This window comes from Macaca fascicularis, chromosome 2, assembly GCF_037993035.2.
Source record: "Macaca fascicularis isolate 582-1 chromosome 2, T2T-MFA8v1.1".
Taxonomy (NCBI): domain Eukaryota; kingdom Metazoa; phylum Chordata; class Mammalia; order Primates; family Cercopithecidae; genus Macaca; species Macaca fascicularis.
In genome coordinates, this window is record NC_088376.1 from 54,073,347 (window position 1) to 54,101,058 (window position 27,712).

At 39.6% G+C, this 27,712-nt stretch overlaps 2 protein-coding genes and 1 pseudogene across 12 annotated transcripts in view; 2 read left to right on the top strand and 1 right to left on the bottom strand.

Moving 5' to 3' along the window:
• The window catches only part of MED12L (mediator complex subunit 12L), a 341,010-nt gene that overhangs the window by 125,640 nt on the left and 187,658 nt on the right, over positions 1–27,712 (top strand). The window lies entirely within an intron of this gene.
• P2RY14 (purinergic receptor P2Y14) overlaps positions 1–27,712 on the bottom strand; it is a 61,346-nt gene that overhangs the window by 3,310 nt on the left and 30,324 nt on the right. Inside the window, exons 1-3 of one of the 5 annotated variants that reach the window (XM_065540090.2) lie at positions 26,533–26,659; positions 4,497–4,604; positions 3,660–3,781 (exon numbers count right to left, since the gene is read on the bottom strand). The exons of 1 other annotated variant lie outside the window; for it this stretch is intronic. The gene's annotated coding sequence lies outside the window, so the exon portion shown is untranslated. Of the gene's footprint in view, positions 1–3,659; positions 3,782–4,496; positions 4,605–26,532; positions 26,660–27,712 lie in introns of those variants that run through there. 3 more of the 5 variants (XM_065540088.2, XM_005546110.5, XM_005546109.5) reach the window with 3 other exon arrangements.
• Positions 8,719–27,712, top strand: part of LOC135969557 (protein SET-like) — a 39,699-nt pseudogene continuing 20,705 nt past the window's right edge.

The window sequence follows — 27,712 nt, forward strand, 5'->3', positions numbered from 1 at the left end:
TATGGGATTATGGGTACCTTTTCAATATTGAGCTTTTTTGTTTTTTTTTTCCCATTTAAAAACTGATTTGCATTATTTTTACAAATTAGAATACAAATACAAATGATAAAAAGTGCTTTAAACATTCTGAGAAATGCTTCCCAAAGTACATTCTACATCTGTACTGTTCAGTATGGTAGCCACTAGCCATGTGTGGGTATTGAGCACTTGAAATATGGCCTGTCCAGATTGAGATGTTCTGTAAGTATAAAATGCACTCTAGACTTTGCAGACTTGGAATGAAAAAATGTAAAGTATCTCAATATTTTTAATATTGATCCCATGTTGAAGTAATATTTACAAATTCTCTATTAAATAAAGTATATTATTAATCTTAAATTTCACTTAATTTTACTTTTTAAGACTGGCTGCTAGAAAATTTTAAATTACATATGTGGTTCACATTATGGTTTTATTGCACAGTGCTGTGCTAGGTGTTATCCAGAACTCCTATTGTTTAGGAATCCTGTATATTCTTCACTGATGTCGGAAGAGTTGATTTAGGGCAGAGGGAAGACTAGAATTAAATTCAAAAGGTTATTTGATGTATCGGAAACAAACGTTTACTGCCCATCTTATATGTGAGCAATGCCAATTATCCTGCTTAAAACCCTTTAGTCGTCTGTCCTTGCCCTCAGGAGAATGTCCGAAGTCTGTAATGTTGAAGTCCTTTCTTGTTCTGCCTCCAGCTTCTTCCACCCCCAGCACTGAGTTCCTGCTGTCCTGGGCCCTTCTGCTTCTTTTTAGGTTCGATGATTTCTGTCTGGACCTTTGCACAGACTTTCATTTGTGTGGCAAACTGTTTCCATACCTTCCTGACTGGCTAACTTCTCTTTATCCTCAAGTCCTCTGCTTAGCTGTCACTTTCCTTAGGAATCTTCAACTTTCTGAGCCTGGTTTGGGGTGGATTGAGTGTGTGCTTATCATCCTGTGTCTTTCTCCTCTCAACACTCCTCTCCAGCTGTTTGTCTCTTCCACTACTACAGGCTCCTTCAGAGGAGAAAGATCATGCCATTTTTTTACTCTTGTATTCTTTGCATAATATTTAGGACATTAGTTAAAATATTTGTGAAATAAATGAATATGCACTCTGGAAATACAAGGCATGAATCCCTTGCTCTTAAGATTTATTCAGGGATCAAGGGAAAGAAAGATTGTGAGAACAGTGGGTACCTTGATGTCAGAGAATGCATCTTTTTCATCTGTATTTGTGGTGCCAGCACAGTGCATATCACAGTGAAGGACAAGTTAGGTCAATAAATTTAAGCATGACAAAGAGATATTTTGAAACATGGAATATGAGATAGTCATGTTCCACATAAAAAAAGTACATCCATATAAACCTGTGTGCTGCTTCCTACACAAGAATATCTGGTTCCTATGTATCTTCCTTTCCTGTGTGCTTTCCTTTTGCTTTATGACAAAAATAGAAATATTGATAGACACTTGATTTTGCCAGTCTATGGACTCCCTGTAGAAGGAATGAGTACCCCAAATCACTTCCTCCACAAAACCTTTCACTAGCACTATTCCTCCTCTTCCGTGTAGCCTTGTGTGCTTGGCTCTGGGCATAGTTGGTTTGTACGCATTTGCTCCTTTGTAGGTCTTCTATCACCTTTCTCCTTAAGAGCCTGTTTCATATTTTAAAAGATAAGGGAGGGGGAGCACATTTTCCATTTTTAACTGTCTACTGTGACTAAGAGTCTGTGTCTGGTAACTAATTTTTTTGGTAACTGTCTCTTGACAGTTAGATGCATTTTGGTTTAAATGCCAGTCTTGCAGAGCTTGAGAGAATGCATGCTGCTATATTCCCACGTGTAATTTGGTTTCCCAGTCCTAGGCACACAACCCCCAGATCCTCAGCGCCTGGCCATTGTGGTGTCCTACTCATGGTAGGTACTAAGTACTTGTGGGATTCACTTGAGTTTAAAATATAAAAAAACTGTAGATGTTATTTTGGAAAACAGAAATATTAACTATGTAATATATAATTATATGGTGAAATATTGAATAATTTCCCAGAAATAATTTAATGAGAGCCAAATTCCTTTCCTTTGGGAAATATTATAGAAGCCACTATTTGTAGAAATAGTGAATCCCATAGAATGAGAGACATAATTCCTTTTCTTATAGAAACCCTTATAAAATTATTTTCTCAGAGTCTTTCGTATTTTTGAGCTGCAGTATTTCTGCATGTGGCCTAATGCTGCAGGTCCAGAACTCTGCTCTCAGATTCCTCAGGTTGCTGGGAATCTGCATACATATGCCCTGATGGTATACATCATTCCCCTTCACTGCTCCCACCACTTTGAGCTGGATGGAAGGGAATGATTGACCAAGGTAAACTTCTAGAGCAGCTTTGCCTCCTGAAATGGAGTGAATGCACACAGCTTACCTGGGCCCTTTCCACAAACACTGCTATTTTGGCAGTTTTGATGCAATTGCAGATGAGACTTCAGTTTAGAATGGGAGGTTTTAGACATGCTGGTTGGGTGCCTCTGCTACCCTGTGCCACTGTCCGGTTTGATACAGCAGAGGCTCATGCCAGGACAGATTTCTTCATCTTAAAGGAACACTCTAAAGGAATAAGCTAAAGAGAAATTCCTCTTGGTAGTAATTTTTGAACTCTTAAATATTGATTTTTTTTTTTTTTTTTAAAGCAGTGGGGTTAATGATGAGGGCATTCTGTCTTACGGGTTCAAGTGTCTCAGAACTTGAGACACTTGAACCTTTTGGCAGCCTTTTCTGTAGGGCAGATCAGAGCAGTAATGGACTGAGAGATGTGTGGAAAAGAAACTCTCTTAAGGCAAGTAAGACCAAATTATATATTGAGACCAAAAGGCAGGCATATGTGTTGGATGAAAAATAGGACAAAATCATTAAAAAAGACGTATCATTTGGACCTCGTGATATCTGCTCAGTCTCTTCTCCTTATCTTTAGTGTAGACTGAGATGATTTAATGTCCTGATACAGGGACCTACAGAAACTTCAGATCTTTCACAAATGAAGGAAATCGTTTTATCCTCATGTTGATTTTACACAAAAATGTAAAAATCAATAAGAACCAAAAGAATCAGAAAAGAAGCTCTTAGTGTGCTCAGCAACCCTCCCTTCCCTGCCCACTTCTCAGTTGATTCACTGTTTCTTACCAGCTCATGCTAGTCCATTAAAGATGAGAGATAGGCAACAGAAAAAATATTAAAAGATGAACAAGACTTCTGGATGATGATTAACTGGATTACTGGATAAGCAGGCATTCTGGTGAGCCAGTTTGTGTAGGTGTCTGTTTGTGGAGCCCTGCTCATTGATGGTTACTTCTCATATTATCACTGAATTTCTGTAGTGAAAGTTGTCGTTATGTTAACTTTGAGGCTTTAGGAATGTAAACAATGCTTCCTAAATTCTAGAGATCACATTTAAGAAAGATTTGTATATATAGCTAAACTTTTTAAAAAGGGATACTGTGGCTGGGCACGGCTCATGCCTGTAATCCCAGCACTTTGGGAGGCCAACGCGGGTGGATCACCTGAGGTTAGGAGTTCAAGACCAGCCTGGCCTACATGGTGAAACCCCACCTCTACTAAAAATACAAAAATTAGCAAGCTGTGGTGGCACGCACCTGTAATCCCAGCTACTTGGGAGGCTGAGGTAGGAGAATTACTTGAATCTGGGAGGCAGAGGTTGCAGTGAGCTGAGCTCCCACCATTGCACTCCAGCCTGGGCTTCAGAGCAGGGCTCCGTCTCAAAAAAAACAAAAAACAAAAAACAAGAAAAAAATGGGAGGTTACTGTGTAATAGGGTAAGTCTTGAAATTTTCTCAGGTGAAACTTGACCTTGTTTCACAAATCCAGATACATGAGAATGAAGTGGTCTGAAATGTTTTAGCCTACGTTGTCTGCTATCACTTTGGAGTCTTTGGTAACATAATTAAAGAACATGGCAGAATGAGATTTATGAGACCCAAAGACAGTTATTAAAATGTAGTGGGAGCATTTTGTAGATTGCTTTCCTTCAACAATTTTTTTTTTTTTTTTTTGCAAAGTTAGAATGTCAATGCCAAAGATTCAATCTGATTTAGATAGTGAGTGCACTTGCTCCTTAGTGCAGTGTAATAGCTTAGGATTGTGCGGCATGAAGTGTTTTCAAGTTGCCACATATTACCTATAACCTCAGGGTTCTCTCTTTGGGCAGAATTTAATTGATACAAGGCTATGCAAAGCAATGCTCATTCCAGAAATACGTTTATCTTAATAAAAGCAGGCTTAGTCAGCTCTGAGTTCGTTACTCATCTGTGTAATTATATACCGTGACCTATTTTCCTCTTGTATTAGACCACCTTCCACCATCCTAATTGTGAGCTGTGATTCCTTCTCTGAAGAAAAGAATCATTCCTTTATAGCATGTTGATGAAATTAACAAAGCTCTTGATAATACTTGAGGAATTAAAAAAAATTACCTTTTAAGATTTTTTTTGCATAATATGAGGTCTCTTTTCAGTGAAGTTGTTTTGCCCAGTGAGTGTTTATCGTCTCGAAGTGGCCAAAGTGTTTTTTCATTAAAGATCCTGCATTACAGGAAACAAAAAAACCAGTGAGCACCAGACTTTTTATTGGGGAAATATATCTGTACTTACTTCTTAAATTCATGTAATTGTGCAATATTCCAATTTGTGCATTTGTTGTTTCACTGTACTTGCTATTTGTTGTCAATATGATTATTGATTTATATGATTTATGATAATATGATTATTGATTTGGTTGCAGCCTCTCGTGGGAAACTTAAACTCTTTGAGAGCTTGGGCATGAAGTGGTTTTGGTTATTGGTTTATATTACCCCCCCCTTGGATAAGGATGACCAAATCAGTTTATCAAATGACTGAATAGAACAATTCATTTCAGCCAGGAAATCATGGGTCTAATTGCAGGTGGATTTTTTTTTACTGTTTTGTTTTTAAAAAACCTTTGACTTATTGACCTTTTGGGCCAGATAATTATTTATTTTTGGGAGCTGTCCTCCACATTGTAAGATGTTTAGCAGCATTTCTGACTTCTGCCTACTAGATGCCAGTAACCCCCTACACAAGTTGCGGTCATCAAAAATATTTATAGACTTTGCCAAATGTCCTCTGAGGGACAAAATTGCCCTCATTTGATTACCACCAGTCTAATGAGACTAACGTGTGGACTTTGCAGAGATAACACCTGAAAGCCATGTGGTCTGATAGGAAGAGGGTAGGTTTAGCAAAATGGTGGTTGGATTTGGTTCTGCCTTAGTCCAGGTTTTCATATTTCTAAATTCTTTAAACCAGTGAGTGCTCCCTGAACTTTAATGTGCATACACATTACCTGGGATCTTGCTAAAATGAGGACTGAGATTCCATTATGTCTGGAGTTTGGCATGTGATACGGTTTGGCTCTGTGTCCCCACCCAAATCTCATCTTGTAGCTCCCATAATACCCACGTGTTGTGGGAGGGACCTGGTGGGAAATGATTGAATTATGGGGGTGGGTCTTTCTGTGCTGTTCTGGTGATAGTGAATGGGTCTCATGAGATATGGTGGTTTTAAAAACGGGAATTGCCCTGCACAAGCTCTCTTCTCTTGTCTGTTGCCATGTGAGACATGCCTTTCACCTTCCACCATGATTGTGAGGCCTCCCACCATGCGGAACTGTAAGTCCAGTAAACCTCTTTCCTTTGTAAACTGTCCTGTTTCTGGTACATCCTTATCAGCAGTGTGAAAATAGACTAATACAGTAAATTGGTACCAGTAGAGTGGGATGTTGCTGAAAAGATACCTGAAAATGTGGAAGCGACTTTAGCACTGGGCAACAGGCAGAGATTGAAACAGTTTGGAGGGCTCAGAAGAAGACAGGAAAATGTGGGAGAGTTTGGAACTTCCTAGAGACTTGTTGAATGGCTTTGCCCAAAATGCTGATAGTGATATAGATAATAAAGTCCAGGGTGAGGTGGTCTCAGATGGAAATGAAGAACTTGTTGGGAACTGGAGCAAAAGTGGCTCTTACTATGTTTTAGCAAAGAGGCTGGTGGCGTGTTTTGCCCTCAGCCTAAAGATTTGTGGAACTTTGAACTTGAGGAAGATGATTTAGGGTATCTAGCTGAAGAAATTTCTAAGCAACAAAGCATTCAAGAGGTGATTTGGGTGCTGTTAAAAGCATTCAGTTTTATAAGGGAAGCAGAGTGTAAAAGTTCAGAAAAGTTGTAGCCTGACAATGCAGTAGAAAGAAAATCCCATTTTCTGAGGAGAAATTCAAGCCAGCTGCAGAAATTTGCATAAGCAGCGAGGAGCTGAATGCTAATCCTCAAGAAAATGGGGAAAATGTATACAGGGCATGTCAGAGGTCTTCACAGCAAGCCCATCCCATCACAGGCCTGGAGGCCTAGAAGGAAAAAGTGGTTTTGTGGGCCCCAGCCCAGGGTGTCTGTGCTATGTGCAGCCTGGGGAATTGGTGCCCTGCATCCCAGCCACTCTAGTGTGGCTGAAAGGGGCCAATGTAGAGCTCAGGCCATGGCTTCAGAGTATGCAAGCGTCAAGCCTTGGCAGCTTCTACGTGGTGTTGAGCCTGCGAGTGCACAGAAGTCAAGAATTGGGGTTTGGGAACCTCTGCCTAGATTTCAGAAGATGTGTGGAAATGCCTGGATGTCCAGGCAAAAGTTTACTGCAGGGGCAGGGCTCTCATGGAGAACCTGTGCTAGGGCAGTGTGGAAGGGAAATGTGGGGTTGGAGCCCCCACACAGAGTCCCTACTGGGGCACAGTCTAATGGAGCTGTGAGAGGAGTGCCACAATCCTCCAGACTCCAGAATGTTAGATCCACTGACAGCTTGCACTGTTGGCCTGGAAAAGCTGCAGACTCAACACCAGCCTGTGAAACAGCCAGGAGGGAGGCTGTACCCTGCAAAGCCACAGGAGTGGAGCTGCCCAAGACCATGGGAACCCATCTCTTGCGTTGCGTGTCCTGGGTGTGAGACATGGAGTCAAAGGAGATCATTTGGAACTTCAAGATTTGACTGCCCTGCTGGATTTTGGACTTGGATGGGCCTGTAGCCCCTTTGTTTCGGCCAGTTCCTCCCATTTGGAATGGCTGTTTTTACCCAATGCCTGTACCGCATTTTATCTAGAAGTGATGAACTTGCTTTAGATTTTACAGGCTTATAGGTGGAAGGGACTTGCCTTGTCTGGGATGAGACTCTGGACTGTGGACTTTTGAGTTAATGCGGAAATGAATTGAGACTTTGGGGGACTGTTGGAAGACATGATTGGTTTTGAAATGTGAAGATACGAGATTTGGGAGGGACCAGGGATAGAATTACGTGGTTTGGCTCTGTGTCCCCACCCAAATCTCATCTTGTAGGTCCTATAATTTCCACGTGTTGTGGGAGGGACCTGGTGGTAGATGATTGAATTATGGGAGTAGGTCTTTCTGTGCTGTTCTTGTGATAGCAGATGGGTCTCATGCGATCTGATGGTTTTAAAAGCAGGAGTTGCCCTGCACAAGCTCTCTTCTCTTGTCTCCCACCATGTGAGATGTACCTTTCACCTTCTACCATGTTTGTGATGCCTCTTCAGCCATGCGAAACTGTAAGTCCAGTAAACCTCTTTCTTTTGTAAATTGCCCATTCTCAAGTATATCTTTATCAGTAGTGTGAAAATGGACTAATAAAGCATGATATGCTGCTGGTCCATGTACCACTCTTTGAATTAGCATCATTTTTCCCCCCCCAGATCCTGTGACCAGGAGACATTTAATAAATGGTGATGAGGGTGAAATATTTTTGTTGTATTGGGACTTTAGACAAGAAAAATTGTATTCCAAGTAGGCCTGAAATCTAGGATCTTTGCCCAAGTTTATTCATTATATTTCATCATAATCTTCGCATCTTTATGGTCTCTTGGAAATGTAAATTGGTATTTTATACCTATTTGAGAGGTGGTGGTTGTGATCATCTTATATTTACTTAGAATGTTCCTAAAGGGTCATGAGATTCTCTTTGGAAAGAAAGAGATTAAGTTCTGCATGGAGTAATAATCTCAGTGGCCTAGGGCAGTACGGAACATGTGCTGGTTGTAAATGATATATTCTAACTTCACAACATTGAGGCTTTTATTAAAAAGTCCAAAAAAAACAAACAAACAAACAAAAAACCAGATGTCAGTGAGATTGCAGAAAAAAGAGAACACTTATATACTCTTGGTGGGACTGTAAATTAGTTCAGTCCCTATTGAAAGCAGTGTAGAGATTTCTCAAAGAACTAAACATAAAATTACCATTTCACCCAGCAATCTCATTACTAGGTACATACCCAAAGAAAAACAAATTGTTTTACCAAAAAGACACCTTTACTCACATGTTTGTTGTAGTACTATTCACAATAGCAAAGGCATAGAATCAACCTAGGTGCCTATCAATGGTGAATTGGATAAAGAAAATACATATACACCATGGAATACTATGCAGCTATACAAAAGAAACCATGTCCTTTGCAGCAACGTGGATGTAGCTAGAGGCCATTATCCTAAGTGAATTAACACAGAAACAGAAAACCAAATACCACATATTTTCACTTACAAGTGGGAACTAAACGTTGGATACACATGAACACAAAAGTGGGAACAGTAGACACTGGCGACTCCGAAGAGCAGGGAGTAGGAAGCGGGGAAATGGTGGAAAAACTTACTCTTGGGTTCTGTGTTCACTATTTGGTTGATGGGTTCACTAGAAGCCCAAAAGCTCAGCGTCACACAGTATACCCAAGTAACAAACTAGCACATGTAACTGCTGAATCTAAAAGAAAAAAAGAAAAGAACATTACCTACTCCTGGGGAAGGAAGTAGGAGCAAGTCCAGCCTCCTTACACCCAACCAGATACCACGTGTTTTAACCTACAAGTGGAAGCTTGTAAGTGGTAGGGTGTTTGGACTTTGCTGTATCTGTGATATTTTATTTCTTAAATTCTGAATCAAATATGCGTAATATTACTGCCTATTAACACTGGTGACTGGTACATTGGTGTTACCAACATTAGTGTCTGCATTTCTGTTTTTGTATATTTAAATTATTTCATAATTAGGGATAGAAATATCTATGGAGAATGGATTGCCTTCAAATAACGCTTTTATCGGTACCCACTTATGACATGCATTTTTCTTCCTTTTTTTTTTTCAGTTCTTATAAAGGTACAACTTTTATATTTTTTTTTCCTTCCTTTCAGTCCAGACGTCAAAAGCTTTAATACATGGTGCTCTGGACCTTTTTCTATGAGATAAATATCTGTTTTCTAGCTGATTCTGTATAAAAATAGAAAATAGTGTAGATGTGTGTAATCATACATTTTTAAACTTACTGAAGCCATTTTCTTGCTGCTTTAATCTCTCGTGCCTTAATGTTTAACACTTTTTTTTTCTTTTTTTGGTATCAGTGTGATCTCCTATGTGGTTTTCATAGTATTTATGTGTTGTGTATTTATAGTCGTGTTATTACATTTTATGTTACTAAAATAACGTACAAATAACTGTTCTCATCTGTGTTCCGCATTCCTGTGGCACTCTTGTCCCTGCCCTCTCTAGGCTCAATGAGGGAGAATCTCACTTTCTCCTTTACCCAGAGGAAGGAACTCTCCCACCCCCTATCTTTTTTCATCACTCAGAGCATTTAGTGTTTGACACTCACCACATTTCTCGGAAGCTGTCAGGGACCTAATTTCTAAGTCTGTTGTTTTTTTCTCAGTTATCCTATTTCCTGACCTCTTTGCAGCATTTGATATCACTGATTTCTCCTTGTTGAAATCTGCTGTTTATAAAGTACATGTAACCTTTGTCACCTGTTTGCCCCTGGTATTTCTTCCTTTGCCAAGGCCTTTGTTCATTTGCTCACTAAAGCCATCAGGACATGCTTGCCATGCCCTATGGAAACACATCAGGGGACTCTCAGGAAGATTCCAGTGTAGGGGGAGGCTTGACAGAGGGACACTTCAAGGTGTGACGTGGGGCCATCATTGAAGGAGAAAGCAGCAGAATAGAGTGAGCACATATCTAGTTTCAGAAATGGTGGCATCAAGGCAGCCTTCCTGGAGCATGTGATAATGAAGATTGACAAATGAGTTGGCTTTAGCTAGGCAAAGAAGAAGAGGGAGGGAGTTTTGGGGTGAGAGAGCTATAGGAACAGGCATCAAGACTGACATGAGATGCTGTCACAGTGGGGGAAAATGGATGGCCTAAGCTCTTGGGTGACATGATGGAACCTTGCCAATGAGTAAACCTTTACCACTATTTTACAAATGAGGAGACTGATGCTTAAAATGGTTAAGTGATTCATCAAAGGGCACGTAACACATGGCCAGATAGTATTCAAACTAATGTCTGCTTGACTCCAAGCCAGGGCTCCCCTGCTCCTGAGAGAATGTGGGGGCAGCATGTTTTATATGAATGTGATCCTTTACACAGGCCCTTCAATGTTTTGCTGGAGTCCCATCTTGAGGAGTCAGCCAGTATTTTTTTTTTTTCTGGAAAGGAATGTGCATGTATGTGTGTGTTTGAGAGTATATGTGTTATTTTTGTTTTTGATCTGAGTTTTAAGGTTTTGCATGATGTGAATGCCTTCAGTTTCTTAAGTTATCTTTCAGATACTGCAGCATAGAGAACCTCCTTTTTATTTGCCAGTTTCTAAAAGTGTTTAAAATGAGTTTCTGATTTTTTGACTCAGTTTTCTATCTCTTGCGCTGATATCCAAAGAGAGATATAGAGTTAGACTATCGTGAATGGTGATTACAACAGGTAACATTAAGCTATAAATGGTGGAAACTCTTCTGCAGGGAGAAACCCAGATCTGCTGCATGTGGTTTGGATGCCACATGCAGATCCCCTGGGGCACCTGGCACAAGGAGAGCTCTGCTTGCTGCTGTTTGTCACCTTCAGCCAGTTTTCTCCGGCAATTGATGTGAGCTCAAGATCAGGTCACTTAATCCTCACTCCCGCTGCTATGACTCATCGACTTTACCTTCAGTTAGAATCCAGGTCAGTGACCAACATGTGTTAATGTAACTTAAAATTGGCCGAATGGTGTGGCCACATACTTTCAGTGAGGAACTGTGCTAAGTTTTCACATTAGAAATATCTGAATATTCTTCTTAGGCTGAATTGCAGATACCCAAGAACTTCCTCTTCCACCAAAGCATAAACTCTACCCTCTCTTGATTCCCTCTTGATCTTCCTATTCACAGTCTTTACAACTCATGAAGATAAAAGAAATCTGAATTTCTGCTACGAACAGATCCAGCTGTTGATTATGTGAGAGAATGGGGGGGGGGGCGGATTAGGATGGATTATAAACTGATACTGTCCAAACGTAGTCTTGACTTTGTATTCTAACTGCTTCCCTCAAAACACTTTTAGCATAGCTTGTGGCAGAGTACAAGTCTAGCATATTTGGCATGTCTAAGAACTCCAGCCTGTCTTCACTTTGTGATTATGCAGATGGATCACAGGAGTTGCCAGTGGAGGATGAGGTGTGGCATAGGCACCTCGTGACCTCTGATGGATACACAGACATCCAGTCTTCCTGAATGCCAAACTGGGGGCCAGGAAAATGGCCACCCACTGTTAGCCTTTACTCTAGGGACTGCATCTTGGTAGTCAGGATGGACTTGTAATTTTTTGCCTATAATGATTGGAATGGTCCAGGGTTTTTCAGCCTTGGCACTGTTGACTTTTTTTTTGGGTTTCGTTTCTTCGTGGGTGGGCTGTCTTGTGCATTGTTGGATGTTTAGCCGCATGCCTGGGCTGTATCCACTAGGTGGCAGTAGAACCCCATGATTTGTGCAACCAGCCATCTGTCCCCAGACATTTCTAAATTTCCTTGAGAACCACTGGAATGGCTCCTTAATGGTAGCTATATTTCAGATTATTTTGACACAGGACGAGAATTTAGCTTTCTTGCTGGGATTAGACCTTAACTGTAATTGAATAACTCATCAGCAATAAGTAATCTATATGCTAAGTTCTAGGAATGTGAAGTGGGCTTTATTGACTGCTCTGTTGCAATAGTGGACAGAGGACAGACAGTGCAACATAATGATTACATGCATGCTTGTGGGATGCAATAGGCCTTGGCTACATGTATGGCTTAGTTTCTTAAAAACTAGGATATTGTGATAATTACTAACTGCCTTTGTGTATCAGTTTTTACATGTCTAGAATGAGGGGGAAGTAGTAGCTACCTCAGTTACCTCTAGGGTTCCTGTTCCTATAAGAATCAAATACGTGGTGTGAGGCAGGGTCTGACTCAGTGGGAACATTGTGCATACAGGGAGTGACTCAGCTGATAACAGATAAACAAATGCCTTTGGGACCCAGTCTCCTAGTCCTTCTCCCAGGTCAGGCTCCTGACAGTTTCCACTGCTTCTTTCAGTTTAAGTTGACACTCTTCTACATTGAAATGTGGGGCTGCAGGATGCACAATAGACCCTTTGCAGAGTGCTCTGAGCTTCCTCCCGTATGTGGCCCAGCAGTGCTTGCACAAGGGACAAATTGGGAGAGGTTTTGCTTCTGATGACCCCTCTGTTCTAGTCAGAGGAAGTGGCACTCAGCAACAGAGCATGTGTATGAAGTCCAGAGTGTTTCAGTTCTAATTTACCAGTCCATACACAATGCTCTTTCATAAGAGTGGCACAAAGCTCTGCATAACTCCTGGCTTCAGGGTTTTGGGAACCAATTCCTTTTTATCCTGGAACTAGGTTGAGCTGCCTGATTTACTGATTTTTTTCCAGCCTGTTCTTCTGCAACATTGTTTTGGAATATGTGGTGCTATTCCCTGGGGCCAGGCAAGGAAATGAATCCATGACCTCTTTTCGCCTCACTGAGATGGTGTTTGCATTTCTCAGGCAAGCAGTACTCAGACCTGCAGATCCTGGGGCTGTGAGACCATTAGTGGTTATCCTTTGCTGTGAAGATGGAGATAGAGTCCCATGTGTGAGAAAACAACATCTTTAACTGCTTGCTGAATATCAACCACTTGTATGTTTGTTCAAGATACAGGCTTATATAGCTGAAGGAAAAGAATATAAATATCCAGAATTTTAAGTGGGAGTGGAAATACTGTACAGAAGTGATTCCCATATACTCTCTAACGCAAAGTGTTGTATGTTTCCTCCCTGTTTTGTGTATTAATCCCTGTTAGAGGGTTCTTTGATTTTAATCAAACCTACTGTGGTAATAACTTATAAATTCAGCAATTTTTTTTTTTTTTGAGATGGAGTCTTGCTCTGTTGCTCAGGCTGGAGTGCAGTTTTGCGATCTCTGCTCACTGCAACTTCGCTTCCCGGGTTCAAGCCATTCTCCCGCCTCTGCCTCCTGAATAGCTGGGACTACAGGCGCCCGCCACCACACCCGCCTAATTTTTGTTTTTGTATTTTTAGTGGTGACAGGGTTTCACCATGCTAGCCAGGATGGTCTCGATCTCCTGACCTTGTGATCCGCCAGCCTCGGCCTCCCAAAGTGCTGAGATTACAGGTGTAAGCCACCACACCTGGCCAGGATCTGTTCTTGACTATGCATGTCTATTTTAGAACATTCCCTTTGTGATATTTCACCTTTCCAGTGGATTTCAATAGGGGTAAGTCAAGTACAGTGTAAGAAAATAGTCTTATGTCTTGCCCTGCCCCAGGGGTGCTGTTAGATATCATTTCATTATTGCCTCAGATATAATATCTGTATGTAAAAAAATTCTGATAACAAACACTCCTTTCTATTTATACTATACTCTACACTTTGATGCTCATTGACATCCTTGGACTGTGTGAAACGTACCAGGACTAGTTTTTACTCCATGCTTTTTTTAATTTTTATTTTTTTTAAATGCAGCTTTACATCCACTTCCTTCTAATCTTTCTTTGAACTCTCTCTGTGTGTTATCACTTTTCTCTTTTGTATTTTCAGCATCTCTTTCTGTCTAGGGGCTACTTCTCTTCAAACTTTAAACCTGCTCAAAGTCCTTAATAGAACAAAGTTAAAAAAATCTGTATGTCCAGCAATCATGACACCCCAATAGCTGTAAACTTGCTCAAGCCATTTTTAAATAACAAAAATAAAACCCCCCTGCCAGTGCAGAAGTAGCGACTTCCCAGTGTCAGTGAGCTCATCTTGTTTCGAATTCTCACTAGCCACTGAAAGGAACCAGGGCTCCTTAAGAGAAATTACTGTTTTCAGATCAGGTACAGGAAAAGTATAAGGTGAGTTGTGACATCTTTTGGTCAGAAAGCAAGGAAGTGCTCAGACCAATGAGGAAATGCTAAAACAGGACACTGAAACCTACTTGAGGGCACTCCTAGATCTGGGACAGTTTGGGCATTAATGAGAATGATAACAACAGGTGAAAATACATTGAAAACCAAAACAAATTCAGGAGTTTATGGTGCTATTAAAAGTACAGATTACAAAAAGGTAGGATGCAAATGAGAAAGCTCTTGTTTTCAGAAGAATGCTGACTAGTAAAGGTAGAAGAAGGGTAGAATTTAGGACATCACCATTTTGCAACCTTAGTGTGATAACTGCTTCAGGCAATAATCTTCAATTGTGGCCAGAAGCCACTGGGTGAATGGGTGTGGGAGAATAGTATCTTCCAGTCTGAAACATACTCCTTCATCATTTAGAGTAATAAAAAGTATAACTCTGAAGCAGAGCGATCTGGTGGTCACTGAATGATCCAACTTACCAAAAATGAGATAATCTGACATTGTGTGCCTCCTGATATGATGTAATTAGATGTATACAACATACTTTTGTAATAAACTGTATCAAAAATCTTCAATGAGCAGTCAGACAAATTTAGAATATGAAACATTTGATAAAGCAACCAGCCTAGACTCTTTGAAAAAAAATCAATGCCACAAGAAACAAACACGATGGGCTGGAAGGGGACAGTTGTAGATTAAAAGAGGCCAAAGAGAAGTAACACCATGAATGAGTGGTGATTGTTGACTGGGGGGCATAGCCATACAAATTGTTTTGAGACAGTTGTATAAATCTGAATACAGATTCTAGATTAGGTGATATTACTGAATAATAATCTTTCCAGAAATGTTGATGGTGTGGTTAAGTGCGAGAGTATTTAGAGATGCATGTTGAAGTATTTAGAAGGGAAGGATCATGATTACCTGCAACTTATTTTCAAAGTGCTCCAGTACAAGAAAACAAAGTGTTACGTTTGTATGTGTATATAAACTTGTGTATTCATGGACTTTTTTGCTGATATATGCATGCCTATATGCATATATACATGTATACACACACACATTTGTGTATTTATTGGTTTTGAGGGAAGGGTCCTGTGCTCAGTGCCTAACAGGTAACAAATGCCTAATAACAGTCTCCTGGGTGTCTCTGCTATTTTTCTTACCTTTCCTTCTTACTTTCCTGTGGGGTCTCCTCTGCCCATCCTTAAAATTGATGTTTCTTGTTCTATTCTTGGCCATTTTCTTTTCTCTTTCTATATACTCTTCTATGCCAAAGTAGTCTTTATTTAAAATATTGTTTGTAGCTCTTTGAGCAATCACAGCTTTGCTTTTCACAATGGTTGAACTCATTTACACTCCCACCCATGTGTAGAAGTGTTCTCTTTTCTCTGCAACCTTGCCAGTATCTGTTATTTTTTGACTTTTTGAAATAGCCATTCTGATTGGTGTGAAAACAGAATTACCATTTGACCCAGCAATTCTGTTGCTGGGTATAAACCCAGAGGAAGACAAATCATCCTACCATTAAGACGCATGCACATGAATGTTCATTTCAGCACTATTTCACAATAGCAAAGACATGGAATCAACCTAAATGCCCATCAGTGACAGATTGGATAAAGAAAATGTGGCACATATATGTCATGGAATGCTATGCAGCCATAAAAAAGAATGAGATCATGTCTTTTGTGGGAATATGGATGGAGCTGGACACCATTATCCTTAGCAAACTAACAAAGGTACAGAAAACCAAATACCACTTGTTCTCACTTATAAGTGGGACCTAAATCATGAGAACTCATGGACACAAAGGGAACAGTAGACACTGAGGCCTACTTGAGGGTGGAGGGTGTGAGGAGGGAGAGGAGCAGAAAAGATAACTATTGGATACTAGACTTAGTACCTGGTAAAAAAAAATCTACAACAAATCCCTGTGGGATGAATTTACCTATATAACCTACACATGTACCCTTGAAATTAAAAGTTAAAAAAAATTTTTTTTTAATATTGTTTAAAACAGTCATCTATAAAACAAAATTTTCTTTTCACCTTTCAGATATTCTTCTAACACCTATTACCAGACAGTGTATGTGCTATTGGTGACAAAGCAATGAGAAATACCAAGATTGTCCCTGCCCTCTTGGAGTTCAGAGCCTAGTGTTCTGGCATCTGGGCAGCCCCGTTTCTTTCCCCTCCTCCTCTGAACATCTCTGGTTTCTGCAGATCTGGGTCATTTGCGGCTCTGAATGTTGACAAGCCTGGCTGCCTCACCTCCGCAGGGTTGCGTCTTATGCCCTCTGAGTTTAGTCATGCCTCACCTTGAACTACGCTGCCTTGTCATCTCTTATTCTCATCACATTCTGTAACAATAGCTACCATCCATTTTGAGTTTTGTGTTTTACCAGACACAGAGTGTTAAATGCTTTTAAAAATAGTCTTTCTTTTCAATGGAATGTTTGATACTTTGAAAAGACTATATGTAGTATAAGTTAAAGCACAACAAAAAGAACATAGCACTGGGCAGGGCGTGGTGGCTCACGCCTGTAATCCCAGCACTTTGAGAGGCCGAGGCTGGCAGATCACCTGAGGTCAGGAGTTCGAGATCACCCTGACCAATATGGAGAAAACCCGTCTCTACTAAAAATACAAAATTAGCCGGGCATGGTGGCGGGTGCCTATAATCCCAGCTACTCAGGAGGCTGAGGCAGGAGAATCGTTTGAATCCGGGAGGCGGAGGTTGCGGTGAGCTGAGATCGCACCATTGCACTCCAGCCTAGGCAACAAGAGCGAAACTCCGTCTCAAAAAAAACAAAACAAAAACAAAAGTGACAAAAACACAGCACCAACTTGAGAGTGAGAGTCCCACAGGCACTCTTGGATCGTTCCTGTTTCTCCTCTGCCATCTGCCTTTCTCCACCTTGAGGTGACTCTGTCCTGAATTGTGTGCTTTTTTATTTCCTCCCTTTTAAAGCTAATGGTTTTAATCCATATGCACATACATTCCTTTGTAAAAATTGTTCACGCTATATGTAATCTTTTAGGACTTTAAAAACATAATGCTGAGTAGAGAAATTTAAAAAGTCTCACTTTGGAAAGGGAATTGGAAATATTTGGTGAGGATGAACATTCACTCACTCTGTAGCTGAGCATTTTAACTTTTAGGTGTATGCCCTAGAAAACTCCTGCGGATGCATGCCAGGAAGCGTGTCTAAGAACGCTCATAGAAGTACTGTTTATCATAGCAAAAATATGGAAATAACCCAGATGATTGTTGACAGGAGAATGGGTACAAACCTCATTATTTGCCTAGTGAAATTTTATGCAGCAGTGAAACTGAATTAACTACAGTTAGTAACTTTTAAAGCTTCAAGTGGTCCTAACAAGATAGAAGTAATCCTGTTTTATATTTGAGGATAATAAAGCCTAGGGAACTTGAATAAATTGTCTGTCTAGGTATTGCAAATAGTATGTTGTAAAGCTGAGATTTGAGTCGAGGTCATTGCCAGTTTACAGCCTTAATCAATGGAAAATATTGCATCCTATTGAAAGTATTTGTTTTTACTAGCTTGTCTGTTTTACTGTGTTGGAAGAGAGCTTTGTATTTTCACTTAAATCCAGCAAATGGTTCACAGTAGGTGCTGTATAAACTTTCTGATGAATGACCAAAAATATCCTTATTTTACACAGGAAGAAAGATGAAGGGAGCTTAATGGGTTGGGTAAGTTCCCAGATACGGTAATCAGAGCCCCTACAACTGGGACCCAACCCTTTGAAGCCTCAGTAACTGTATGTTCTTAACTTGTTCCAACCTGTATATTCTTAACTTGGTTGCATGCCTCTCTTCTAGTAAATGGCTGGGAGAAGCCTGGCAGAAGTGAAGCCCATATAATGTGGACTGTCATTAACCGTGCTCTCAAGTTCCTTAGCCAGGAGTCACCATCGCTCTCCTGGTGGGGTAGCAGAAGCCTATCCTTAGCTGTGTGACTCTTTTACCTATAATAAGAATCTGTCCAGCCTGCAGCAGCAAAAGTTCCTGTGAACTTTCTTATATCTCTTCTATTTCTAACCACGTCATGGACGTGGTTACCTTGTAGAAAAAGTTCAGGTGTGTTTTTTTATATGCGGTGGAGGTTGTGAAGAAAGCAGGGTAGCAGACACTTAGTGCCTTTGGCAAACAAACCAATATTCCTTGTAGATGTAGATTATTAAGCTACTTAGGTATTTTGGTCCAGTGGAACAAAAATTCAAAATAAAAAGTAAAAGCTTGACCTACCCACTTGAGCTTTTTGGTCATCTAATGCCTGCCTGGCAGAACTCTGAGCAGGTACATGTTTTCCGCGGTCTCATTACATCGTGAAAGGTTTCTGGACCTTTGTAAACTGATGGGGGCAGGACCCTGCAAGCATGACCAGCTGAGTTTTGTCAAGCTCTGCATAAGAGTAGCAGGAATGTTCAGGTGAATTTGAATATTCCCTATAGTGGGGTTGAGGTTTGATTCTGAAAGTATCTAAAAGCAACTCATGGCCTGGCACGGTGGCTCACACTTGTAATCTCAGCACTTTGGGAGGCTGAGGTGGGCAGATCAGGTCAGGAGATCAAGACCGTCCTGTCCAATATGGTGAAACCCTGTCTCTACAAAAATACAAAAATTAGCTGGGTGTGGTGATGCATGCCTGTAATCCCAGCTACTCGGAAGGCTGAGGCAGAAGAATTCCTTGAACCCGGGAGGCGGAGGTTGCAGTGAGCTGAGATCGCGCCACTGTACTCCAGCCTGGTGACAGAGCGAGACTCCATCTCAAAAAAAAAAAAAAAAAAAATAAGTAAAAGCAACTTCACTTGGGCAGAGGTCCTTGGAGCTGGCTTCTGCCTGTGTGTGTTTGTCTCTGGTACCTTTGTGTGGCTGCCACATGCAGATCTCTGTTAAAATGTCACCTTCTCAGCAAGGCCTTTCCTGTTCATAGCAACTAACAGCCATTCCCCTATGTGGCATTCTCTAGCCTCTTACCATGTTTGTTTTCTCCTTGTCTCCCTTTGTTGTTTAAAATATTAGGCTAGTGCAAAAGTAATCGTGGTTTTTGTGATTACTTTCAATGGCAAAAACTGCAGTTACTTTTGCACCAACCTAATATTTTTTAACTTATTCTCCTCTCCCCCTATTCTTACATACCGCCCTTCTTAAAGGTAAGCTTTGCCAGACCAGAATTTATTTTTCTTGTGAACGGCAAAATTAGGAGGTCCCAGAATGGAGTCTGCCCTACAGTTAGAAGCTCAATGAATATTTATGGAATTTCAGAATGAACTTACTCATACAACTTTGGTCAAATGAAGGATTTCCTTAACTGTCAAATGATGAGTTTGTTCAGCACTTCTAGAGTTTTAAGATGTACTTTTATATTTTGAATTGTCACTTCAATGTGCATAATAGATTAACATATGTAGACATCCTTTTAAATCTCTGAATCACAGAATTAGAATAATCGTAGTTCTTGATACATGACACATTCTTGTTATGCAGCATTCAAGCAAGAATGACTTTTTACAGATTTAATTTGTTATTCTTAATGATGTTAATAATCTCCTTCAGACTCAGTAACCAAAACGAAAGCCGAGAGCTTGACAGTAAGCAGCTGCTCTTGTCTGAATGATCTGTCCTCCCACTGCCATGCTATCTCTCTGGATACTTTTATTCCACATTACTTGAATCCTGTGTTCTTCAGTCTTTCACTTTCCTGTTTTATATATTTTTGTAACATCTATAGGTATTCCTAAAAGTGTGTGTATGTATGAAGTTATGATTTCAAAACTGTATGTAATCTCTTAATGATTTTTCTATATATTTTACTGACATCAATATATAAAGTTTGATTTCATATATGTCATACACATTATCCATGTTATTAAATATTGCTATAATTAATTTTGTTTTGATCAGTGTATAGCATTGTGCTGTGTGACCACATCATAGTTAATTCAGTTTCTTGTATTTGGGGTATTTCCAGGTTTTTGCTGTTGTGAGTCATGCTGAGATGTATATCTTTGTTGCCTATTGATGGATATTTGAAATTTCTCGTGGATATAAACCTAGGTATTAAATTGCTGAGTCATAGACAATATGAATGTTAAACTTCAGGAAGTGATGCCAAACTTTTTTTTTTTGAGACGGAATCTCACTCTGTTGCCCAGGCCGGAGTGCAGTGGCTCAGTCTCGGCTCACTGCAACCTCCGTTTCCCAGGTTCAAGTGATTCTCCCGCCTCAGCCTCCCGAGTAGCTGGGACTACAGGTGTGCACCACCATGCCTAGCTAATTTTTTATATTTTTAGTAGAGATGGGGTTTCACTGTGTTGGCCAGAGAACACCTGACCTTGTGATCCACTCGCCTCAGCCTCCCAAAGTGCTGGGATTACAGGTGTGAGCCACCACGCCTGGCTTTTTTTTTTTTCTTTTTTTCTTTTTTTTGAGATGGAGTCTCACTCTTCTTGCCAAACTGGAGTGTGGTGTGGCATGATCTTGGCTTACTGCAACCTCCACCTCCTGGGTTCAAGTGATTCTCCTGCCTCAGCCTCCCAAGTAGCTGGGGCTACAGGCGCTCACCACCATGCCCGGCTAAGTTTTTGTATTTTTAGTAGAGATAGGGTTTCACCATGTTGGCCAGGCTGGTCTCAAACTCTTGACCTCAGATGATCTGCCTGCCTCGACCCCTCAAAGTGCTGGGATTATAGGTGTGAGCCACCGTGCCTGGCTGCCAGACTGTTTTCCAAAGAAGTTACACTAGTTTATATTCCTACCAGTGATGTGTAGTGATCCTGTGGATTTCAATCCTCTCTAACGTTTTATCTTTTCAGATTAAAAAATTTTTTCTTATGAAATGTTATTACATTGTGGTCTTCATTTGTACAGTGATCTCAAATGATATGGGCATCTCTTCATATGATCACTGGCTATTTCTGTGAAATGTCTAGTCATATTTTTTGCTTATTTTTCTGCTGGGTTGTTTCTGCTGTTACTGATTTGTAGGACTTCTTTGAATATCATTGATATTTTGTTTGGTATCTCTACTATAAATAGGCTTTCTAGATTGTGACTTACCATTTTCACTTTTAAAGTTATATTTCAAGAAGCAAAATTTACCAGTTTTAAGGATCAAATTATCTTTTTTTTTTTCTTTTCTAACTAGTGCTTTTTGTATCTTAAAATTTTATGGCTGGGCGCAGTGGCTCAAGCCTGTAATACCAGCACTTTGGGAGGCCGAGACGGGCAGATCATGAGGTCAGGAGATCGAGACCATCCTGGCTAACATGGTGAAACCCCGTCTCTACTAAAAAATACAAAAAGCTAGCTGGGCAAGGTGGTGGGTACCTGTAGTCCCAGCTACTTGAGAGGCTGAGGCAGGAGAATGGCGTAAACCCGAGAGGAGGAGCTTGCAGTGAGTTGAGATCCGGCCGCTGCACTCCAGCCTGGGTGACAGAGGGAGACTCCGTCTCAAAAAAAAAAAAAAATTTTTTTTCTATCCTGAAGTTTAGAACAGTGGGTATTTTTTCTTTCTTTCTCTCTCTCTCTCTCTCTCTCTCTCTCTCTCTCTCTCTCTCTCTCTCTCTTTCTTTTTTTTTTTTTTTTTTTTTTTTGAGACAGAGTCTTGCTTTGTCGCCCAGGCTGGAGTGCAGTGTCATGATCTTGCCTCACTGCAGCCTCTGCCTCCCAGGTTCAAGCAATTCTCCTGTCCCAGTCTCCCAAGTAGTTGGGACTACAGGCGCCTGCCACCTTGGCTGGCTAATTTTTGCATTTTTAGTAGAGACGGAGTTTCACCTTGTTGGTCAGGCTGGTCTCAAATTCCTGACCACAGGTGATCCTCTCGCCTCAGCCTCCCAAAGTGCTGGGATTACAGGTGTGAGCCACCATGCCCAGCCTAGAACCGTGGTTTTTTAAATGTGGTCTGCAGAACCACAGGGGTTCCGGACACTCTTTCAGAGACACTATGAAATCAAATCCATCATTATAAGAGTACTAAGATGTTGCTATTTTCATCGTGCTCAATTTGCACTGATGGTGCAAAAGCCATGACGTGTAAAATGTTCCAGTGTCTTAGCACAAATCAAGGCAGTGCACTCAACTGTTCATTGCATTTTATACCTTGCTGACATAGAGTCTTAAACAAGAAAAGAAAAATTGGTTTTACCAGTTGCTTAATAAAGCAATACTAATTGTTTTTCTTAAATCTCAACCATAAAAATAGGTCTTTTTAAGATTTTGTGTGCCAAAATGTTAATTATGTATAAAGTACATTTGCTACTTATGATGATTGTCTAGAGGAATGAACACTTGTACAATTGAGTTATAAGCTGAATGAGATGCATTTTTCATGGAATACCATTTTTACTTGATAGAATGACAAACTATAATAATTCGACTTGGGTGTTTGGCAAACGTTTTCTCAAAACTGAATGAACTGAGAGACAGTTTTTGACAATGATAAAATTCAAGCTTTCAAACTGAAAGCAGAATTTTGGAAAGCTTCTGTTTGCTGTTGTGAGTTTCGTAGCTTTCCGGTATTGACACTGAGAGGAGGGGCAATATTATTTAGTATGATTTTTGGTACTGTAGAATGAAAAGTGTTTTTATTTACAAATTTCTGCATGAATGTGTTTTCTCTACAGGACCAGTGTATGTTATAAAATTGAGCATAAGTAAAACATCCACTTAAAGGTCAAGAACAAAAGATTTCAGTGTTACGAAGTATAAAATATTCATCGATATGGTTTTAGATCTAATATTGCAATCATGCTTTAAAAAACCACCTGTTGAGTTTTGTGCTGTCACAGAAGAAAATCCAGAAGGCCATTATTTATCTGAGATTGGATTTTCTTCAACATACTTTTAACCTAAACATTTTGCAAGAGGTTGGACATGGAAGTGGATATGAGAATCCAACTGTCTTCTCTAGGCCAGATGTTAAAGAGATTTGCAAAAATGTAGAATAATGCCACTTCTTGACATAAATTTTTTTGAAAATATTTTTTATAAAAATGTTACTTATGTTAACATGCTATTTAAAAGTTTTATAACTCACAATTTTAACTTCTAATATAATAAATATGGATAGGTATACACAAAAGCTCTTTGAGGTCCTCAGTAATTTTTTAAGAGTAAAAGGGATCCTGAGATCAAAAATTTGAGAATTCTTGGCTAAAATATATTTACCTGTATTTTCTAATAAGAGATTTTGTTACTGTTGTTAGTTTGCTTGTTTTAGCACTTCAGCTCTTAAGCTATTAAATATATGTATTATACTGGACTGTCTATAAATATCAAAAAAGGACACCACATTTTATGAAGAGTAATTAAATTTAAAAATATATGAAACTTCCCAAGTTCATTTTTGTAACTTGTACAGAACACGTATCTTTCACTTTGTTTTCTTGAGCATTTTAAAGGTTGTTTATCCACCCACCACATGTGTGAATCAAACAGGTAGTATTCCTCATGTCTTTCTCCCACCTTTTTTTTTGTGTGTGTATGGCCACCACCTTTGGGTTCTCACAGCCCCTGACCCGGAACTCCAGGCTCCATAATTGTCAGGCCCATTGTTCTGGCCAGGAAGGAGTGGCCCCATTTTTTAGAGTGTAGGTTCCTTAAAGTGGTAGGTAGTCAATGGGCATGTGTTGATAGATGTTCACTACCTGTGTACTGATACGACGCCCAGTTTTTTGTGGGAGAGGTAAATTGGGAGAGGTACTCCTTACCCTTTATTTCTGTGATTTCTTTTTTGGCCCTCTGACTCTCAGATTACAGCTCAAGCAGTTTCCAATGGGATTTTACACTTTTATCCTAATAAGTTATTAGCAGGGATGGGAAGGGAACTCCATTTTAATTGAATAGCTGCTGCGTGCCAGGTACTAGCACGTCTTGTTTAGTTTCTCAGCAGCTGTTTGGTTTTATCTGTTTTTAATTTTATTTGATAGGAAGTAGGACAGAAGAGGGTCACAGAAGTGAAAGAGCTAAAAAACAAAACAAAAGGTGTAGCTCAAGATCATGGCAGATTCAAATCTAGTTGTTTATCTGTAAGCATCTTCTTTATCCACCGTGCAAGATTGCTTCTGTGAAAATCTGAGTCCCAATAATATTGACTATTTTATACAGTGTGATTATTGCTGTTGTGTAAATATCTAGTCAAGGGACTGACCAGTTTTGTGCACTCTTGCATCTAACTTGTATTTATATATTAATCATGGTTTTTATTGGACCTGGTCATTTCCTTAGGTCAGAGACAAGGAGTGATACGTGAAAGGGCAGTGGATTTGAAGCCAGCTGACTTTATTCTTCAAGTACCATGCTTGGTCTTGATTAGCTGCGTCATCTTGCCTGAGTCACTGAACCTCTCTAGAACCCCATTTGCTAATTGGTGAAACAGGGGCAAGAATAGAAGGCCTTTTCCAGTGTCTCCTGGTTGCTGAAAACATCCAGTGAGATGGCGGTATCTGTGTAAAGGTTTTAAAAACGGGGGACTGTACTCATGGGAATTTAGTACTTGTACTTGGAAGTGTTAGTTAGAACTCTTAGATCTCGCTATCACATAAAAATTATGTAAAATATCATTAGTGGTTTTCTCCTTGCCCCTTGGCATCTGGGATTGCCTTTTAAGACTGTATCTCTTTAGTATGTTGAGTCATCAAATTGCTGATATTTTACTTTTTTTTACCTCCAAAAATGGCAATACCAAAAGTTACTAGTAAAATTTCAAATGTTAAAATATATGTATATTTGTATCAATATCAAAGAGAGTATGGCAAAAGGCAAGTAAGCCTAGATTTTATTGTAGTTTTCAAAACAAACGTTTACTCTGGATTTTTTCCCCCTCAGGCTATCTTGAATTCCATGTGTTGATCCCTAGCAACCTGTTAAATGTTTTGTGTTGAAGAAACACTGAAGGCAATATAGCATCTTCCCCTATAATGGATGGGACTGATGGACTGATGTGGAGAGTTGCAAATGCTAGTCTAGTCATTTTAATTATGTTAATTGGGATACATACACAAACACACACTTTCACAGTGGGTTATATATATGTGTGTGTGTATATACACACACAGTGGGATATTTTATATATATACACACACATATATATATACATATACACACATACACAAATTCTTTTCATTTTCTCTTGTGAATGCTTTTTTTGTGGAATACTGGCAAGAAAGGAGGTATAAAAATGAATTAGGACTTAAGAAGTTGCATTTTCTCCATTTAGGGAGTCATTTGTTGACAAGAGTTACAGCAGTGTTCTTATGTCTTCAGAAGACAGGGCTCTTTTTAAAAAGATTTTCTTTTGTTTGCTTTCTTTTTTTCTTTTTTTTTGCCTGGGAAATAATCTGGAGTAGATTCTAAGCATGTATTAAGTTTTTAAATTACCTATTAGTCTAGATTTTTGGAAATTACTACATGATTTATAGAAAAACACCGCAATAAATTTAATATTCCTTGTCCTTGCCCTCCGCAAATTAAAACAAAAAATGCTATGAATGTTTGTTATTTAAATGTTTAGCGCTCAGAGGAAGGAATCAGAAGAATCAAGGAAAGGAAAATTAAAACCTAAGACACTAATAAAAAATAAAACAGCAACTATGAGACCTATTTATTTCCTGTATCTTTCCTTTGAAAATAAATTGTGACTCACCATTAAATCCATGCCAGTGACCCATGCATTTAATATTTTAGAGAAGATGTCACAGCTGCCTTGCATGAAGTATTTCACCTTTGGTTTCCATTTTTGTAGAGTTTTAGCGTTTTGTGCTTTTAAACCAAACCGTCTGGTTTATGTTTTCTTTCTTCAGTATCTTCCTTCTTTATTGGACTGTCTTTGCCCTGAGATTACATACATCCTAACCCAGCTGTACTGGTACACTTTATCATACCAAATACTAATTTTTCTCGCTACCCACATACCCATCCGACTGTCTGGATAGTAAGTTTACAAATTTTTAAAAATAGGAATTTCCTAATGCCTAATGTACAAGCCCCATGAAAGGAAATCATGCCTTATCAAATTGAAAAAGGATATTTACAAGGAAAAGTTAACTAGACTTGGTTTATTATTTGAATTTGGAAAAGTCTTGCATAGCCTATAATTCTGTGACTCCATCCATTAAAAAAAAAGAATTTAGGATGTCAACACCACACAAAGCCATTTTACATTGGAATCGCAAATATTATTTAACTGTACTCTGCATTAGATGGAATTGTCTCACTTACCAATTTTTCCAGTCTCTTAGGTTCTCTGTAGGCAAGATAGGATCAGCAACTGAGTGTAGCATTTGATGTTGAGGGAAATAGATTTTGCTTTCTGCTGGACTGCTCGTGTTGACCAGTGGAAAACACTGCATTAGCTTTCAAAGCAAAACATTTAAAGTGCTCTCTGAAATATTGATATCTCGCCAAATGCTTGAATGTTAGGTACTACAGATGTCCAGTACTCTTTGGAGCCCAGCTCTAATATGTGCTTGTATAAGTTGGATCTGATTTGGATTTGCTTAGGGTTACAGATTAGCAAGGCTTGATCAAATAGTAAATAGTATGAAACCAGCTGTGAAAAGGGAGACCAAGCAAGTGAGAGCTCCAGCCAGCAGGAAGATAGATCTTTCCCATGCTTGTTTATGACCTTTTTCTGTGAAGCTGTTGTAATAATAGCTTCTGTATTTATTGGGAAGTATTTTTAAGTTGTAATTCACATGGCTTCAAACTAATTTCTTGAAATTAGTTGGAAAACCAAAAAATATTTGAAAGCAAAACATCTGCGTGTTTCTTTCTTTCAGTACCAGGGGAGGAGGCAGGAAAGCTGTTTAAGTAGGTGGTAACTTGAGGGTTTTGATTGGTGCAGGGCAAGATAACTGTCAAATGAGAAGAGATATTGAAAGGACCATAAGGCCATACTATCTCCTCTGGGACTTGGGGGATTTGCTCCTCTAGACTTATCCTGTTCTAGGGATGGACTTGATGCATGCCAGTGCCTCTTCTACTCCATCTGTTATCCTGACACATTTCCAGCCTTGAATGGGGGCTTTTGGGTCTCCATTCGTTCTTCATATCACTCCTTGACTTAAATCTGGTTTCACAACATTCTGTTTCTGCTCTGGGTTGTTACTTGACCCCAATGTCTGGATATTTTCTTCTTTAACAAATTGTTCCTGGGGCTCTCTGAAATTATGCTCTGGATTAATGCAGTAATAATACATCTTTCAGCAGGAAAGACCTGAGCCTCCTATACTCCATCTACTTGAATTCATCCAGTTTAGGGCCTGTAGCATCAGCTTTACCTATTTTACCAGTTTCTTTCCCTCTGTCCTAGAGAGGCATGCTCACGATCAATCATGCCTATTATCATTATCAAATAAAATAAAGCGAAAATCCTCAAAGCTCTCCCTTAAATGTGAAT